An 18,975-nucleotide genomic window follows, 5' to 3' on the forward strand; every position below is an offset into this window, starting at 1 on the left:
CTCATTAGTGTGCTCATACATCTCCATCCCAAGCCACCAGTTAGTACCCTCACTTTAACCACTGTCACACACACACACACACACACACACACACACACACACACACACACACACAAGCATGGTCCCTAGACAGGAACTGTAGGTCAGCCAATCTTCTAATGTGGGATCGGGTTTGATAGAGAGAATTCTCTTCCAGGGCATACTTAGAAACCTTTGGACTGTTATGTGAATCGGGAACTAGTCACTTATAGAAAGAACCCAGTTTATTCTTCTCTCTGGCCACTGCGTCCTGAGATTAGGAGTTGATTGTTTTATTAGGAGCTCATTCTTTTTCTTAATCAGTTTATCCTAAGATGCTGGAAGCCACCAGTCAGCACCATTATTTTTCACAAGTTGTCAAAGGTTTTAAAAAAGTGTGAAAAGTTGCTAAATCCCTTGCTCTTTACCATAGGTGAGCCAGTACAATAAAATGAATTTATCCTGTACCTTCCCTAAGTAGCTCATACCGTTTTAGGGCTCTCCATGGTATCAGATGAGCCTTCTGGAACCACAGGTGTCGTCGAATTAGAAAACCTGTTTCAGGTACTTAAGTAACTCAGCTGTACAACTCTGTTTCTCTAGAACCACTCCTGGAACTGCAATCTCTATTTGTCAGTGTTCTCTAAAGGAAGAGAACTGATATGTGTGTTTTGTATATGTGATATTGTAGTGAACCAAAATCAATATCACATCCTTGGATATTGGCCACCATCAAGGACTTGCAAGACAGGGGTAGTGGTTCTCACTGCATTTCTCTCTAGCCCTCCAAACTGGCCTGTGAAGACCAATAGATCATGGAGAATGCCAGATGACTGCTGCAAACCTAATTAAAAAGTGACTTTTATTGCAACTGCTGTATCAGATATGGTGCCCTTACTTATCAGATTAACACATTTTCTGGTACATGATATGTAGCCACTGTTCTAACAAACCCCCTTTTCTGTCCATAAGGACCCCCAGTAGCAATCTGCTTCCAGAAATCCGGCAAGGCCAGCAGTATACCTTTACAGTTTTACCTTAGGAGTTTATTAACTCTCCAGCCCTGAGTCGTAACTTAAGCTCAAAGTGATCCTGATCATCTGTCTCTTCCACAAAATATCGCACTGGAACACTATATCAATGACATTATGCTGATTGAGTTAAGAGAGCAGGAGGTAGCAACCACTTTGAACTTGTTGGTAATGAATATGTACACCAGAGAAAGGGAAATAAGTCTAACCAAAATTCAAAGACCTTTGACCTCAAGTGAAATTTCTACAAGTTCAGTAGTGTGGGACATGCAGAAATAGTCCTTCCAGGGTAAAGGATAAGTCACTGCCCCTGACTTCTTTTATTATTAAGGAAGAAGCACAATGATTTGTGGGCCTGTCTGGATTCTGGAGACAAAACATTGCCCTTTTGGGTGTGTTACTCTGGCCTATGTACCAAGTGACTCTCAGAAAGCTACTGTCTTTGAATTGGGTCTGAAACAGGAGAAGGCTCTTCAAAAGGTCCAGGCTGCTGATAGGTTCCTCTCCGGCTTCGGCCATATGATCCATCAAACCCAATGGTTCCTGAGGTATTGGTAATAGGTAGAGATAATTTTGGAGCCTTTAGCAATCCCCTATCGATAAATCACAAAGAAGACCATTGGGATTTTGGAGCAAGGATCTACCACCATCTTCAAACAAATTATTCTCCCTTTGAGAGACAGCTCTTGGCCAGTAATTGGGCCTTAATGGAAACTGAATTATGACAATGGGTCACCAAGTTACCATGTGAACTGAGCTATCCATCATGACCCATGTATTATCTAATCCACCAAGCCATAAAGTGGTATACGAACAGCAGAAATCCATTATCAAATGGAAGTTGTATATATGTGATCAGACTTGAGCAAGTCCTGAAGGCACAAGGAAGTTAAATAAAGAAGTTGCACAAATGCCTTTGGTTTCAATTCCTGTTAAAATGCCGTCTGCTCCTAAGCATGCACCTGTACCCTCATGGGGTATGCCCTATTATATTGAGGAAGAGAAGACTAGACCCTGCTTTACTGGTGGTTCACACTATTCAGGCACTACCCCGAAGTAGACAGTTGCAACATTACAGTTCCTTTCTCAGATGTCTCTGAAAGACACTGGTAAAGGGAAAGTACCCTTCATAGTGGGTAGAAGTTCAGGCAGTACATATGGCTATATAATTTTGCTTACAAGGATGTCTTTGTTGCTGTTCTATTGCTGTGAAGAGACACCATGACCAAGACAATTCTTATGAAAGAAAATATTTAATTGAGGGCTTGCTTACTGTTTTAGAGGTTGTTTAGTTCATTGTCATCATGGCGGGGAGTATGGCAGCATGAGGCAGATGCTGACCCAATAGCCAAGAATTACATCCAGACCCCTAGGCAAAGAGAGAGATAGCCTAGGCCTGGCATGGAGTTTTGAAACCTTAAAAGCTGACCCCTAACTGACACTTCCCCCAGCAAGGCCATACCTCCCAATCCTTCTAATCCTTTCAAATAGTGTCATTTCCTGGTGAATAAGCATTCAAATATATGAGCCTATGGTAGCCATCCTTATTCAAACCATCATAAAGGAGAAAATGACTAGGTACTCAATTGTTTGCTGAGTAATGAGCTGTAGCCAATGGGTTGGGTGAATAGTCAAGAACTTGGAAAGAAAATGATTGGAAAATTGGTGAGAAAGACATTTGGAGAAGAATTTGGACAAATTTCTTCAAATGGGCAAAGAATTTAAAGACACTTTTGTCTTATATAAATGCTCATTAAAAGGTGACTTCAACGGAGAAGTTCAATAATCAAGTATGATAGGATTCTCTGGACAGTCAGCCTCTTTCCACAGCCATTCTTGTCATTGTCCTAAGGTCCCGTGAACAAAGTAGCCATGGTGGCAAAGATAGAGGTTAAACATGGCCTTGACTACATGGACTACCTCTCACTAAAGCTGACCTGGCTATAGTTGCTGCTAAGTGCTAGATCTAGTAGCAGCAGAGACCAAACAGGTCAGGGAACCTCTCCCATTAGACTACTAGTAAGAACCTGGGTTCAACTGGTATGGCACCATTTCCAGGAATGGCTGACTAGCCAGTGACACAGTGGCAGGTTGACCTTGTCGAACCAATTTATTTATGGGCATGTTGTCTTACTGGAATCGATGTTTACTATGGTTATGGATTTGCCTTTCTTGATCATAATGCTTTTGTCAGACTACCATCTGTGGGCTTTATTCACCACCGTGGTATTCCATACATCATCGCTTCTGATCAGGGAACTCGCTCTAGAGTCATGGACGTACAATGGCGGAGCCATGCTCATGGAATCCACTGGGCTTACCATGTTCTCCATAATGAAGCAGCTGGCTTGATAAAACAGTGGTGTGGCCTTTTGAAGGCAGTTACGGTGCCAGTTAGGTGGCAGCAGCCTGGAGGGCTGAGTCGGGATCTCCAGAATGCAGTATATGGAGTGTCTATCACTAGGGTTAATGGGAGCAGGAATCAAGGGGTGGAAATGGGAATTATCCCACTCACAATCATCCCTAATGACCCCCTAGGAAGAGCTTTGCTTCCTGTTCTGATGACCTTAAGTTACAATGGCTTAGGAATTTTGGTTCCAGATTGGGGAGCTCTCCTGCCAGGAAATACTACAAACATTCCATTGAACTGGAACTCAGACTTCTTTCTGTCCACTTTGGGCTTCTGATGCTCTTAAGCCAACAGGATAAGAAAGAAATAACACTGTTAGGAGGAATGATTGATCCAGACTACCAAGAAGAAATTGAGTTGCTTCTTCACAATAGAGGGAAGGAAGAGTATGTCTGGAGTACAGGAGATCCTTTAGGACAACTCTTGGTGTTAAGATGTCCTGCCAGTAAAGTCAATGGGAAACTACAATGGCTTAATCCAGGCTAGATGACGAAGGGCCCAGACCCTTCAGGAAGAAAGTATCACTCCTTCAGGAAAGGAACCAAGACCTTCTGATGTGCTTGCTGAAGATGAAGGAAATATATGCAGATGAAGGGTAATAGAGGAAGGTGGTTATAAATACCAGCTAAGGTGATATGACCAGTTTATAATGGGCACCATTTCTGTCCTGCTTTGTTAAGAATGTGTTTGTGCATATACACATATATTGAGGAAATACTGTGCTTTCTTTACTCATCTTCCTCATGCCATGTAACATCAATTGAAATAATATCAGTGGCTATTTTCATGTTTAAGTTATAGGACACTAAAATCCTAACCAGTCCTTGAAGAACATTACCATCTACTCTGAATTACACGCTGCGTTTATGATTGTGTGAGGGAGAAGGTGGAAGTCCTGAGTGAATGTGTGCTGTTGATATGAGTGTGTCCCTATCAAGTATCCCAACACCTCAGATCCATGGGATTGGCAAAGTCTTGCCTGGATCAAGCTCAGAGTAATGGCAAAGCTATAAAATTTTAAATGAAGACATTCGTCCTGGTTCCTGCGCTGCTCCCACTCCCAAGAATCCGAGCGTTCTAGCTGTTTCTTTGCTATTGCTTTCACACACCATCTCCTTGGCAGTTGTTACCACACCCGAGACTCACATAGCATTCCATAGGCTGTGCTAGCATGGCCCCACACCATGCTATCCCCAAGCATTCTGTAGCCTAACAGGCTTCCTGTCACACACTCTGTTCACACTCCCAACACCCAGTGAAATCATTATTCAGCAAACTGGAACCCAACAACCAGATTTATGTGTTAAATGTTCAATGTATAATGCATCCACACAATTAACTTACAACCAATTGATAAGATATAACTGCCCTCTGAGACACACAAAGCCCTATACACATCCATCCCTTAAGAACATTCATAACAACCTGGAAAGGTGCAGAGAGGAATCTTAACGTCAGCCTCCATGCTCTCTCCACTGCTTCTCCCACCTCGCTCCAGTCTCTTCCTCTCTTTAAAACTTTTCTCCCGCCTACCCTTCCTTCTAGTCCAATGACAGACCTCATTCTGTCTTGTACCTGCCTTCACCTGTATGGCATCATCCGACAGGTAACCATTAGCTAAACCAGGATGTACAGAAATTATGAACTGCAGCTTCCCCCTCTCCAAGACTGCCACCTGAGACTGCTTCTCTCTAGAGGCCTCCCGCCAAGATCGGCTCACCCACCTCTGTCCAATACCTTTGTGTTGCATGGAATCAGTGTACTGTGTTGCATATAATTTGTGTACTGAGTTGCAGGGCTTCTGCTGCTGCAGCTGCATCAGGGCACACAGCCCCTCAGTCCCAGCCTTTTCTCTGTGTATATATAGTCCTTTTATTCACTGTCACCTCAGTCACACCAATTCCTAAGCTATGCGTGTTGTGGCATATGTGGGGTATATCATGTCCCATGAAATTATGATCTCATTATTGGTGTCATTTATAAACTAAGCATGACATAGAGAAGTGACTGTCGGGTTGAAAAGGGATGGATGGATTTGTGATGGCTAACCTTGGTTGACAACTTGACTACATCTGGAATCAACTAAAATCCAAGCAACTGGGCACCTGTGAGAGACTTTCTTGATTGGGTCATTTGAGATGGGCCCCCTTAAATCTGGGCCACATCTTCTGGTGGCAGCCCCACATAAAAGGACATGGAAGAAGGAAGCTTTTACTTATTACCTGATTGCCCTTATTCACGTTGGCAAGTTCATCTATCCTACCACTCAGGAATTCCTTTGCTGGCATTAGAACCTACTTCTTCAGGATTCCAATGTAGATTGAAGACCAGTAGCTCTTAGGAATCCTTCGGAAATCTAGCACCAGATTGGGACCAATCGTGTGTGTGTGTGTGTGTGTGTGTGTGTGTGTGTGTGTGTGTGTGTGTGTGTGTAATATATAGGGGTATGCTGGAAAGCCAAGAAGTATAAAAGTTTCAGCCAAACACATTTTCCAGAGCTGTCCAGGCTGACATGGGTGCCCGATGGGGCTGTTTATCAAATGCAAGGACCATGGCCACAGAGATGGTTATCTTTTCATCTTTAAAGGCCAAATAGTCCCCATTTCCAATCTTAACCCAAGTCATTTCCTGTTGTGAGTACCTGGGGTCCCATTTACCTAACAGCCTGGGAGTTCATGCATCTCATCATATTGCCAGCTCCATCCCCCCACTACTTTTAAAAGTTGCTATTTTTGCTTCTCTGTCTGCTCTGTGGTTACCCTTGGCAGTAACAGCATTTCCCCTTTTGTAACTTGCAGGGAGACAGATAATTTTAGCCACATTATCAGCAGAAGCAGCAGGGAGGGGACATATCTCTATCTATCCAAAGACCTAGTCCGGGACAATCAGTATGTATTTTAGGCTTTTAAAATGTTTATTCTCCCCTTTCCTCACTGTGAGTCACACATTCCCCCATATCTGTTTAGCAATGGTGTAGACCCCCCCATATAATTAGCTTAAGAATTGTAGCACATGTAGCCTGAGGTCCCTAGTGGCTTCCCTGATCACAGGATTCACATTGGTTAGAATCTAATCTCTGGAGACTACATGACTTTCTGATCAAAAGGACAGGCAATTTATCAGAGGTGTCTTATTGTCCCCTGAGTTCTGGCTCACCATGAATCTCAAGGACAAAAGTATTGAATGTCCCCTTTGACCTTCTTATCCCCTCTGGTGTAGTCTTTCGAGCTTTGCTGAGTGCCCAGAAGAAGAGCATTTTCAGCCTTATGCTTTAACCTCTGTATAACATTTGGTGAATTCTAAACAAAACGACCCAAAGAGTTTCAAAGAAGTTTGGGTTTGCTTTGACTCAGTTTTCTCGAGTGGACAAAGGTTAACAAAGTTAGTATCCGTTGCCATGAGTAGGTCATTATAACCTTAGGAATTTTAATAAACCTTAAATATTAAACATATATCATTCTTAAATTGTGTACTATAAACCCTGTATAATTAATTTATTTAGACCTTTTATGTATGACTTAGTTTAAGTTTTTATAATCTCTCTCTCTCTCTCTCTCTCTCTCTCTCTCTCTCTCTTCCCCCCCTCCCCCGCATTAAGGGCATTTAAGGAAGTCATTGCCCAGGCCAATATAACCTTAAAGCTCCACTTTAAAGAGGCTTTCTTTAAGGAGAGAGAGAGAGAGAGAGAGAGAGAGAGAGAGAGAGAGAGAGAGAGAGAGAAAGAGAGGTGTGGTCAGAGAGAGACAGAAATAGAGAGAGGAGACAGAGAGACAGGTGAGATGGAGAGTCAGCATCACAGGGGTCACATGAGAGATGGGGCAAGAGAAAGTCATATTCTGTCATCAGTCTGTGTAGGAGAATTGACCGGGATGGCCTGTACCCACTGGGACAACTTTGGACATTCTGATGGCTCTTTCCTTTTTCTCATGACTCCTCAGAAATCATCCCATCCCAAATGGTGAGCAATCTATTTTACAGGAGGCCCAGAATGCTTTTGCGAGACAGTTCCATTTGACCTTACATTTGCTCAATGTCTTTTCTTGAAATTTGTCTAAGGGTGCAGGGTTATTCTGTTGTTCTCTCATTTGGTGCCAGTAGGTGGCGCTCACACACAAGAGGGAAGAGGGAAGGGCGAGGGAGTTTTGGGTAGGTTTCATTTGCTTCACACTGGAGCCCGTTGGCATATGGCAGGTTCATATAAACCCAAACTTGGATGGGAATTCTCAGGGAGGGAAAAAGTTCCCCCAGAGTCAGGTGCTGCCACTCATTCATTCATTCATTCATTCATTCATTCAGACACACGCATCCATACGACTGAGATCCCTTGCCCTCTGCCTAGAAGTCACTGTGGAGCTGTGTTTCCCCAGATCATTTACATAGCAAGGGCCCTTAGAAGGCAACCAACCAACCGTCTTTTCCATCCAAAGGAACGCTAACCAGATATCCAAAACCAATTGAACCCAGGTTCTTGCTTGTAGTCTACTGGGAGAGGTTCCCTGACCTGCTTCCTGGGACTGGGTTCCATTACACTTTAAGAGAGATTCCTGGACCCAAGAATGGCCAATCTCCTGCATATTGAGTGGTCCATTGGTGCCCGGCAAGGATCTGTTCTTGGTGCCCAGGGAAGCTAGCACCGCAGTGCCAGGGAGATGAAAGCACTGTTGTGTTTCCTAGCCAGTGCATCAGTAAGGCTGAGTCCAAGGAGAGGTGGAAGCCAGGAAGCAGTTTATTGTATCCATTTAACAAGCTCAAGGGACATCCATTCAAAATACTAAGCCCCAATGCCAGGGTCCAGCCTCGACACAGGATCGGAATTCTCAACTGGAAGCAGGGACATCTGGAAGGCACATAATAAATATACTCAGACTACTCTGGGTACAAACTGACAGGCAATTTCAAGGCTTAAAGTCTCTCTCTCTGTCTCTCTCTCTCTCTCTCTCCCTCCTTCCCTCTCTCCCTCCCTCCCTCTCTCTCTCCCCCTTCCTCATTCTCTCCTTCACTCGCTCTCTCATTTGCTTTCTCATCTCATTCACTCTCTAGCCCTTCTCTTGTCCCAGTCTTTTATTGATAATACAAAAGCAGATAGAAAAAAGACATTGTATAATCATTGCCAAATCAAATTCAAAAGAATAACCACATCCCACAAAGAATTAAGAATTACAATAGTGGGCTGGAGAGATGACTCAGTGGTTAAGAGCACTGACTGCTCTTCCAGAGGTCATGAGTTCAATTCCCAGCAACCACATGGTGGCTCACAACCACCTGTAATGAGATCTGGTGCCCTCTTCTGGCCTGCAGTCACATATGCAGGCAGAATGCTGTACATAAAATAAATAAATAAATCTTAAAAAAAAAAAAAGAATTACCATAGTTCCAAACTTCCCACATTCCCAGGCCTGTGGCCAAAATAATAATAATTTCAAACTTATCATTATGTAAACTTTAACTTTTGACTCATTGTACTTCAGAGCTCAGAGCTCCGAGGTCAGCTACCTGCATTTTCCTGTGAAGCTCTAATGATAAATGACATGGGCAAAGCTGCCAGGCAGTGGCCAGAATCAGGTTAACCCTGAACTCAGTGGTTCCACTAGTTTTCTGTTCCTTTACATTGCACACAATGACTCTCATAAGAGTCCCAGTGTTTTGACTTAGTTTTACTAGTATATAATTTTATGCATTCTATATTTCCTTATCCAGGAACTACTCTCAAATGTTATGCAAAACTTATTTCCTAACTTCAATAACTTTTTCCTTTCTTGGGGGTCCCAATGTTGGCTCTAATTCATTTTCTTTTTTTTTAATTAACTTGAGTATTTCTTATATTCTAATTCATTTTCTAATAATTTCTTCAAACTTTCTTTGCAAGTCAAGCATTAATCTGGAACTACTATTGTGCAGTTATTACATTGTTTCCAAGATGAGAACACACAGCATGCACCTGGGCCATTAGGGCTGTGCTGTGCTGTGCTGTGCCCCTGTGCCTCAATTTCCAATTGTTTTCGAATCATTACATCAAAAAACATCTAGTTTCACAGAATTTCACCAGAGCAGAAGGAGAAAGAAGTAGGAAAGTCAGATATAATAGAATAATTATGCACACCAAGGCCAACTGAAAAGCAGTCACACACAAATGAAATACAGCCATTGTCCAGGGCTAAGGTTAGGAGAAATGGCAACAACTTTTTTTTTTTTTTTTTACAAAGAGCTGCTGCGGGCTACTGAGATGTCTCCATCTCAGTCTACTGTAGGCAGCCTCCTATTTCAGATGGCGGGTCCCCTGGAGGGATGTGTCTCCTGCTTCTCAGGGTCCCAGACACCACCCTTTTTTTTTTTTTTTCAAGGAGCTGCCTCAGGCCACTGAGATGTCTCCATACCGGTCTACTGCTGGCAGTCCCTGTCATCGTATGCTGTCCCCCAGCACCCCAAGTTCAGTTATACAGAGCATGTTGTACCCATTTTGTCCCCCGCCTTGTCCTCAGAGCAACCCAAAGCGACACACAATTTGATTGACTGTGTTCAGCTTTGTCTCAGTTACTTTCCACCAAGTCCTCCACCAAGGACTCCATTCCTCTGGAATCATAAACCAAATAAACTCTTCTATAAGTTGCTTTGGATCGGGTTTCTGGCATTTTATAACAGTAATGTGAAAAGTAACTCAGGCAGCAAGGTTAAGTTGTCCTCTAAAATATCATCATATGAAATCACTTGTGAAGATAGTCACTGTTTTAAGTGATGCCACACAGATACTACAGGAGTTCAAAAATCACTGAAATGAATCTCAAAGCTATGAAATTGAAACAATTTAAAATAACAGAGACAAGTGAAGGACAGAAACAATGTGTCGTGTAGCCGTTGCTCCACCTGATGCTTACCTTCAGTATACCCCTTCCCTCCTGCGAAGGTGATATCAGAGTGGCTTTCCAGAGCTCAGCGTTAGTATTTAGATACAATGAAACTTCCACAAATCAAAGGGAGAGCATTAAGTGAAGCTCTTCACGATGTCAAAGTTTTGGACTTGTACAGGTATATCTTGAAGTAACTGTTCTCCACAAGATGGTTGCCCTACAACCCATTTCCCAAGTATCCTATTATTTGGACATTGTGATAGTCTTGGGCTGCCATCACAAAATATTGTTGACTGAGAGACTTAAGCAACATTAAGTTTACTTTTTCACAATTCCAGGAGCCTGGAGTCCAAGATCAAGATGGTAGCCATTTAGTTTCTCTTGGGTCTCCCTCCTTGGTTTTAGATGGCCACTATGGCCTCACCTGTTCCTTCTACTATTCTGGTGTATCCCTGTGCAGATTATCCCCACCCCCTGCCTGGGTCATACTGGATGACGCTGCTATATTTGCTACTTCCTGTTGGGAACAAAAACTTAAACGACTTCAGGGGGAAAGCTTTATTTTGGCTCATAGTTTGAGAGCGCGGTCCACAGTACAGGGCGGTCTGGCGGCAGAAGCAGGAGGCAGGGGTTTATATCATCTCCACCCATGAAGAGAAGCTGTAGCAAGGCTCTATCTTCTGAAGGTTCCATTACCTCCCAACAGTGCTGAGCTGCAGACCAAGTGTCAAACCCAGGACCCTGATGGGGAATTTCTCCTTCAAACCACAAGCCTGTCTGAGGACATAGAGCTCATTTAACCAGATCACCTGGTTGGTAAAGGTTGGTGTCCAGCCTGATGGTCTGAGTTCTGTCACCAAGACCATAAGGTAGAAGGACATAAATAGTCCTCAGATCTCGACATAAGCAACACTGCATGCAGACACACACAACATACCACCATCACCACTACACACACCACATACACACCCCCACACCACCACTATCTCCCACCCCAACCCCAACACACCCCACACCACCACCCATACACCCACACACCACCACTACCACCACACATAACACACACCCCCACCCCCACCCCCACCCCCACACACCACATACCACACATATCACATACACACACCACCACAACCTCCCCACACCTCCAACACCCCCCACACTACCACACATACACACCACCACCACCCCACACACAATACATACACACCCCACCAGAACCCGCCCACCAACACCCCCCCACACCACCACCATCCCACACACCACTACCACCACCACCACACATACACACACTCACCCCCCACACCACCACTCTACACACACACACACACACACACACACACACACACACACACACACACACACAAACACACACACACGGGAATGAATTTAATTTCAAAAAGATTGTATTTGCTAACTTTTTGTTTTTATCTCAGAAGACTCACATTTTAAGAACGCTCCTGGAGCTGGGCTGTGGTAGTCCGTGCCTTTATTCCCCTTTAACCCCCTTTAATCCCAGCTCGAGAGGCAGAGGCAGGTGGCTCTCTGTTTGAGGACAGCCTGGTCTACAGAGTGAGTTCCAGGATGCCCAGGGCTACACAGAGAAACCTTGTCTCATAAGACAAGCAAAACAGCAACAACAACATTGGAAATTGTAAAACAAACTCAACAAACAGAAAGAAAAAAAACCAATGGGGAGAAATCTCAACTGACGGAAATAGTCAGTACAGATTAAAACAACCTGTGTAGAGTTAGTTAAACATTTATAAAAGACTGCCAAGTCACAGATTTTAGACCTACAAATTTTTCCCGGAAGAGAATGGAACTTGTACCAGCCTCCCCTAACCAAAGCCCACCAGGACATGGTACATGTAGCTGAAGGCAGTTTCGCTAACCATGATACCACGAAAACCTCTTCACCAGAAACTGAGGAAGTCATTAGTTGTATTGGAGTGAACACCAGGAGGGAACTGTGTGGCACCTTCACTTACTGGTGTTAGGAAAACACTACTGAGCCTGAGTTTGGTTGGCTGAATTGGAAAGGAAAGGGTCTATGGAAGCTAGGCTTGCTGTAGATCGGATCTCTATGAGAATCTCCATAAATCCAAATCTATAGTCAACGGGAACAGAGATAACATTGAAACTTGTAACAGAAGTAGCAATCGTTCATTTTTCCATGTAGGGGAGATATTCAGTATTTTGTGAGTGACAAGATTTTTGTCTGTCGGTCTGTCTGTGCCTTTGCCAAAGCTACAAATAGGCTTGTTCTGCTTCTTTGTCCCCAAAGCAGGTTTTCCCACGGTTGGACTTCTGTGATGCTCTTCTTGGGGAAGATGAGAACAGCCTGGTCCAGCTGTGGCAGGCCAGCTTCTGAGTGGCAGGGTCGCGCCTTAGTCTGTTAGTTTCCAGTAACATGGTAGCCAGAAACTTAATGACAGAAACCAAAGTAACTCAGTTTACAAAATCTTTATTATGAAATAAGTAGAATTGGATAGTGCAATGTAGCATAACAACTGATCAAAACAGCATTAAATGGAGGCTGGAGAGATGGCTCAGTGGTTAAGAGCACTGACTGCTTTTCCAGAGGTCCTGAGTTCAGTTCCCAGCAACCACATGGTGGCTCACAACCATCTGTAATGGGATCTGATGCCCTCTTCTGGTGTGTCTGAAGAGAGCAACAGTGTTTTCACATAAAATATCTCTCTCTCTCTCTCTCTCTCTCTGTCTGTCTGTCTGTCTCTCTCTCCCTCCCTCCCCCCTCTCTTAAAAAAGCATTAAATATATTAATAGCATTGGTTCTAGAAAAGTCTTAAAATAGTTCATCACTATCATAATCCTAACTGAAAGTATTGGATTCTAATTTGGGAGGGTATAAAATTTGCTGTCATTGTAGAACAAGTTAGCCATATCCACAAATATTAAAACTGCATTTATCGTCTGGTTTGGTGGCTCACTCCTTTAATCTATCTCATCATTGTGGTGGTGAAGGCAGGTAGATCTCTGTGAGTCCAAAGCCAAAGGGTTCTACATAGCACATTCGAGGCCAGCGAGGGCTACACAGTAAGATCTTGTCTCAAAACAACAAAACCCCTGCATTTGTCTTTTGACAAAGTAAATTTAGTTTTGGATAATTACTCTAGAGAGAAAATTGCACATGCAACCCCTCCCCCCAACACCCATGAAACGGTACAACATATAATAGTAGTACCAGGTCAACATGTAATAAGAGTTGGGAGACATTACTTTGTGGGATATCTATAAAACTAAGCGTCCTTAACGGTCAGTATTTCCGCAGTGTCAGGGTTCGGTTCACCTATTACACTGTTGCATATCCACTGACAGAGTAAAGCCAGGAATGGTCCGGGAAGCATCAGTCTGTCTTCCACAAGCCCAGTCCTGGGTGTTAGCAGAGACCCTGTGCAATGGTTTCATGGGATTCTCCAACTCATAAGCAAGGGCAAGCAAAGTGCACCTCCTAGGATCCCGCATCACTATGGCAACAGGAGGTTTGCAGGCACTGACAGATGTGAACTAATACTGGGCAGCTCCAAGTAGATCCAACTTGGAATTGACAGAGCCCAGTAAGAGTCGCTGACCCATCAAGACTCTTTTTGTCGTTGGTGGGGTTATGATAAAGCCGGGAACCTTCCTAGGAACAGTAGACAGAATATCAAACCCGGCACGTGCTCGACCCTTAGGGCTGCGGACCCCCGCCTCTCTCGGCGCTACTCTGGCGTCACCATGGCTACTCCAGGACGAGGCCAAGTTTTCTCGGCCCCTTTAAGAGAACAGACTGCTACCCGAGAGCGCCTTCCCGCGCCTGTAGGAGCTTGCGTCACCATGGTAACTCAAAAGCCTCTCAGTTGGCTTTACTGACCCTTCGAGGGTCCTCGGGTCATGGCCCCGCCTGTTCCGGCTCCTCGCACATCCTTCACCATGGCAACTGAATATGGGTTGCTAGGGCCAGGCGAGGGTTCATAGCTTGTTGAGGAAGGAGGGATGTGCGTAAGGCTGCGGGTGTGGGGAAGTACTTGAGTCCCGGAGACGGGTGTCAGAGCTGGCTGCGTTTCCTCCCCTGGTTAGGGTGGCTCACGCGGGAGGCGATGGCTCAGGTGCGGCGGGCACAGTGCATGGGCGAACCTCACGAACAGCAGAGGGCAGTGGCTCGAAGGCACAGCATTCTGCCTTGAGCTCTGGGCTACAATCCTGGCACCTTCACTGAGGTCTATGCAATTCCCAGTCCACTCACTCTTAGTCTGTATCTGTTCCCCTGCTCTTGGTGACCTAGTGTGTGATTAAAGGTCTGGACTCTGGGTTCAGGCTTTATCCAAAAGGAATGGCAACAATACTATCTTAAGGCTATTTTGAGTATTAAACAAGGTAATGGGATGGAGTATATACTTTCTGGACTTAACTTCTGGAGCACGACAAGTACTCAGTAAATGTTTGTTGCTTCTAGATTCCTGTGAACAAGTCACTTAGCCCCTCTACACTTCAAATTAACCTTGCCCCTTTGAAAACTAAGGCTAATAGTATCCTTAACACAATTACGACAGCATTATAAATTCCTTAGAGCAACACCAGGCCCACAGTAAATGCTATTTAAGTACTGCATTATTACATTTTTGTGCTGGCTAGTTTTATGTCAGTTGACACAAGCGAGAGTCACTGGAAAGGAGGGAACTTCTGTAAGATCCCACTGTAAGGCATTTTCTTGGCAGTGGTTGGAGGAGACTCCAGACCATGGTGGGTAGGTAGTGCTTATCCCTGGCCTGGTGGTGCTGGGTTCTATAAGAAATCAGGCTGAGCACTCCATGAGGAGCAAGTCAGTAAACAGCACCCCTCCACATTCTCTGCGTCATCTCCTGCCTGTTTTAATTTCCGTCTTAACTTCCTTCAATGATGGATTATGATGTGGAGACTTAAGCCCAAGAGACCCTTGCCTCCCCAACCTGCTTTTGGTCATGGTGTCTCACAGCAATCAAAAGCCTAATCAGGACACCTATCAAATTGTTATCACTGTTGCCTTCCTTATAAAGCAAGAAAGAATTGCTTTTTTCCCCCTTGCCACCACCAGAACTTTCAGCCCCTTACCGGATTGCAGGAATGTTTGCTTACATTGAATCTTAGACTTTAACATAGCTGAAAGAGTGACCTTAAAATGTCTGGACTGTGAGGCGGGTGGAATTTGAGCAACTGATTCTGTTGTGTGAAACTGAATAGGTTCTACTGTTTCCTCACCCATCCTTAGGGTTCTCTATACAAAGGAGATTAGCTGTCTGTAGCCTCTACAGGTGAGGTGGTGAATTCAGCAAAAATGATCTCCTCATCAGGAACAGCGGGAGCAAGCGGCAGCTGCTGAGACCCTGACAGGCGCTGGTGCTGTGCGATTCTGAGATTGGAGAGGAAGTTTCCTGATGTGTACTCTAATCTCTAGTAAATGAAACACCAATGTGCTTGAGGGTACAGTGAAACTGTTTCTACCACAAATAAAAACCACCGAGGAACATGGCTTTATCCTTTAAAGCCTTCTAGTCCAGCTAGCAGCTAATCTAAAACAATGTTACTGCAGTCTGAGGAGGGTGGGGTTACCCAGCCATGCCCTTCCTGAAATTTCCTCTTCCCTTAACTGAATCAAGAGCGTCTGGTTTTGTTCTTCAGGAGCCCTTCACTCACTAGAGAGCAAAGTCTATTTATCCTAAGATTAAGCTACTAGGTAGAGGATTAGTAATAGTTCCCAGAGGTGGTTGACACTGTGGCATTTGACTTGTGGTGTGACCTGAGAAGAATATCGGAGACTATTCGTCTCTAAAACAAACAAACAAAAGCCCCATAAGCCTGTTGCAATGATTAAGTGAGATAATGCTCTTGAAGGATCGATTCATAGTTACCTGTTACATAGCAAGTACCCACAAAACAACAAAACTTAAAAAAAAAACAACTATAGGTGTAGAAACATAAGCCAAACTAACCTTGCCTTAAAAAAACAAAACGGCAACCTACCATCATCATGCCTATGGGCTTGATAGCTCACAAGAGACAGCTGTCTTTTCCGTGGTCTTTTTAATGCCTGCTATATCATACAGGCGTAGGAAATTGAAGGTAAGAGAAGATCCAGCCAAGAAGTCCTGATAATAGTGACTTTCACATGGCAGCTAACAGTTACTGAATGCTGTGCTAGAAACTGTGTTACGATCAGTTACCTCCTTTCATTCTCAAATTCAATGGCCTTGTCTGGCCTTTTGTCTAGCCACCCCCATCCCCTTCCTCTGACTTTCTGAACTCAGGATTACACCTACTGCTACACACGTGCTAAACAAGCGTTCTACCACTTCAGGATTCGTTTACTTTGTGTTTTGAGACCGTGTTACTAAGTTACCCTGGTGGCCCTCCAACTTGCAATTCTGTTTCAGCCTACTGGGTAGCTGGAACTGCCGCTCTATACTACCAGGTGTGGCTTTCTGATCTGATGCTTCAGGAAATGTCACTGATTTACATCATCTTAAAGAGTCCAGGAGCTAAACCTCATGCCTCCTGCAGCTTTCCAAATGGCGTATTTACCATGTGCCCAGTGAAATGAAAAACATCTTGATTGCTTCCAAGTTTCTGCAATTATGGGTAAACTGTGCTAGAAACATCTATGTGCATGAGATTTTATTTTGCTGGCTTGTGTTTTTTGTGTTTTTGTTTTCTAAACAGTCTTGCGGTGGAGCTAAGGGTGATCTCAGGCTCATAATCCCCCTGCTTCAGCCTCCTGATGTTAGTACTAACATCATAGGCATTTTAGGCACACAGGACCAGTTCAATGGGCAGAGTTTTGTGTGGACACAATTGTAAGGTTATATAAGTTTTGTTTGAAATTGCCAAGCTCTTCAACTCCATCGGTGAATTAGCTTCAAGTATTAGAAATGGGTTTGGAGTCCCAGGAGAATGACTATATAATTTAAACATTTAGGTAAGGCAGAAACTGTTTACTTCTGCAGGAGACTCCATAGTCAGGACAAATCAATGCCAAACTGAGCGGGGAAGCACACACATTTGGGGAGTGGCGAGGGACCTGCTTTTTTTTTCCTTCTTTTATTTCCCAAGCAACTGGGAATTAAAGTTGCTTTAATCCAGAGTGCTTGGCTTCATTCTGAGTGGTTCGAGCCTCAGTCTTACATTCTTACAGGACAGGAGAATAAGCAGCCGGTAAGCAGAATGCAGTCTTTAGACCCTTGTGCAATCTTGAGCACGTATTTTGATTTCCTGAAGGGCTGTGTTAAACTCACTAGTCAAGAGTTAGACTGATGCCACAATTTTGAAGCAAGCTTTAAGTACTGGCCAGGATGGCAGACTCTGGCCAGATCCATTCTGGTGTTCCCAGAAAACGTCTACGAGTCACATTTTGCAGGGGCTTATAAAGGTAAACACATAAGGCTGCCATATTTCTCATCGTGTCCAATCAGGGGCAAGCATCTATCCTGATGTACTTCCTGCCTACATACTTCCCACCTATATTTGACCAACACATCCCCGTGGTTAGGTTGGCTTGTTTTCTTCCATAAACAACAGCCCCCAACATTTCAGGAAGTCTCTGCCTTGGGCAAGGGGCTTCCAGGTTGCAGGCATTTTTCTTTCATGGCTCTTGGAAGCCGGAAGCGTAGTAATTACAACTAAAACACTTGAAACACAACTTTAGCTCTTACAGCTGACCCTGGAGAGATTTGAATTTCTTCCAAGTGGCTTCTCTACAATATTTTTAAGTGAAAAAAATATTTTTTTTTGTCTTATTGAAGCCTTCGATGGAAAATACAGCACATCTCTCACATTTCCAATACAGGGTGTGTGGTGTTACCAGCGTTTCAGATTTTGTCGTTTTGAGAGATGTGTTGAATCCGTCTCATTTCATCAGGTGAAAAAAAAAACTTTTCTCAGAACTCACTATCAAACTTCACCCAGCCAACTACCACTCAACCAAAGCTACGGTATATGACCATCCCTAGACAAAGAGAGCCTGGAAAATAAGGTCTATATTTAGGTTTATGATCTTTCTGGTAGGGGACAACAAGAAGTCCCAGTTTCGTTTCTGATGTCATGATACAAATATTCTCACAAAAAAAGGAGGGTTTATTTGCCTTACAATTCCAGGTTATTACCTGTTCTAGTTTTCTCCGTTGCTGCGATTAACACTCTGACTAAAATGAACTTGTGGGAACTTCCGAAGGAGGTTGGTTGAAGAAGGAAGCCTGCAAGCAGGAACTGAAGCAGACTATAGAGTGCTGTCTACTGGCGTGCTGTCGGGCTCACGTCCATCTGCTTTTCTTATCTAGCCCAGCCCACCTTCCTGGAGATGGCAACGCCCACAGTGGGGTGAACCCCACTACATTAACTAGCAATAACGACATGAGCAGTCCTTCAGATGACACCCTCAGATAACTCGGGGCTGCGTCAAGTTTACAGCTGAAGCTAACCAGGAGACCCCATCCTTCTGTCAACTGGACACACAAATATAACTCACATCACTATGGTTAAAAACAAATACGGCTTTAGAAGTTTCACTTTTTTTTTTTAAATACCCATTCTTTGAATTTCAATGTCTATTTAAATGTTCAAAGTCTCTTAGCCGTGGCTCCTATAAAATAAAAATCAAGTTTTATGCTTTCTTATTTCAAAAGAATTTGGACATAGGAAC

General features: G+C 43.9%; 1 long non-coding RNA gene across 2 annotated transcripts; it reads left to right on the top strand.

Annotated features, from left to right (window-relative positions):
• Positions 1 to 13,487: 13,487 nt before the first annotated feature.
• On the top strand, positions 13,488 to 15,808 carry LOC134486443 (uncharacterized). Of its 2 annotated transcripts, none has more exons than XR_010065388.1 (2): positions 13,488 to 14,144; positions 15,553 to 15,808. It is a non-coding gene; the product is annotated as an uncharacterized LOC134486443 (long non-coding RNA). The 2 variants fall into 2 exon arrangements; XR_010065389.1 differs by having other exon boundaries at positions 14,134 to 14,302.
• Positions 15,809 to 18,975: the final 3,167 nt, after the last annotated feature.

This window comes from Rattus norvegicus, chromosome 3 (assembly GCF_036323735.1).
Source record: "Rattus norvegicus strain BN/NHsdMcwi chromosome 3, GRCr8, whole genome shotgun sequence".
NCBI classification, from domain to species: Eukaryota; Metazoa; Chordata; class Mammalia; order Rodentia; family Muridae; genus Rattus; species Rattus norvegicus.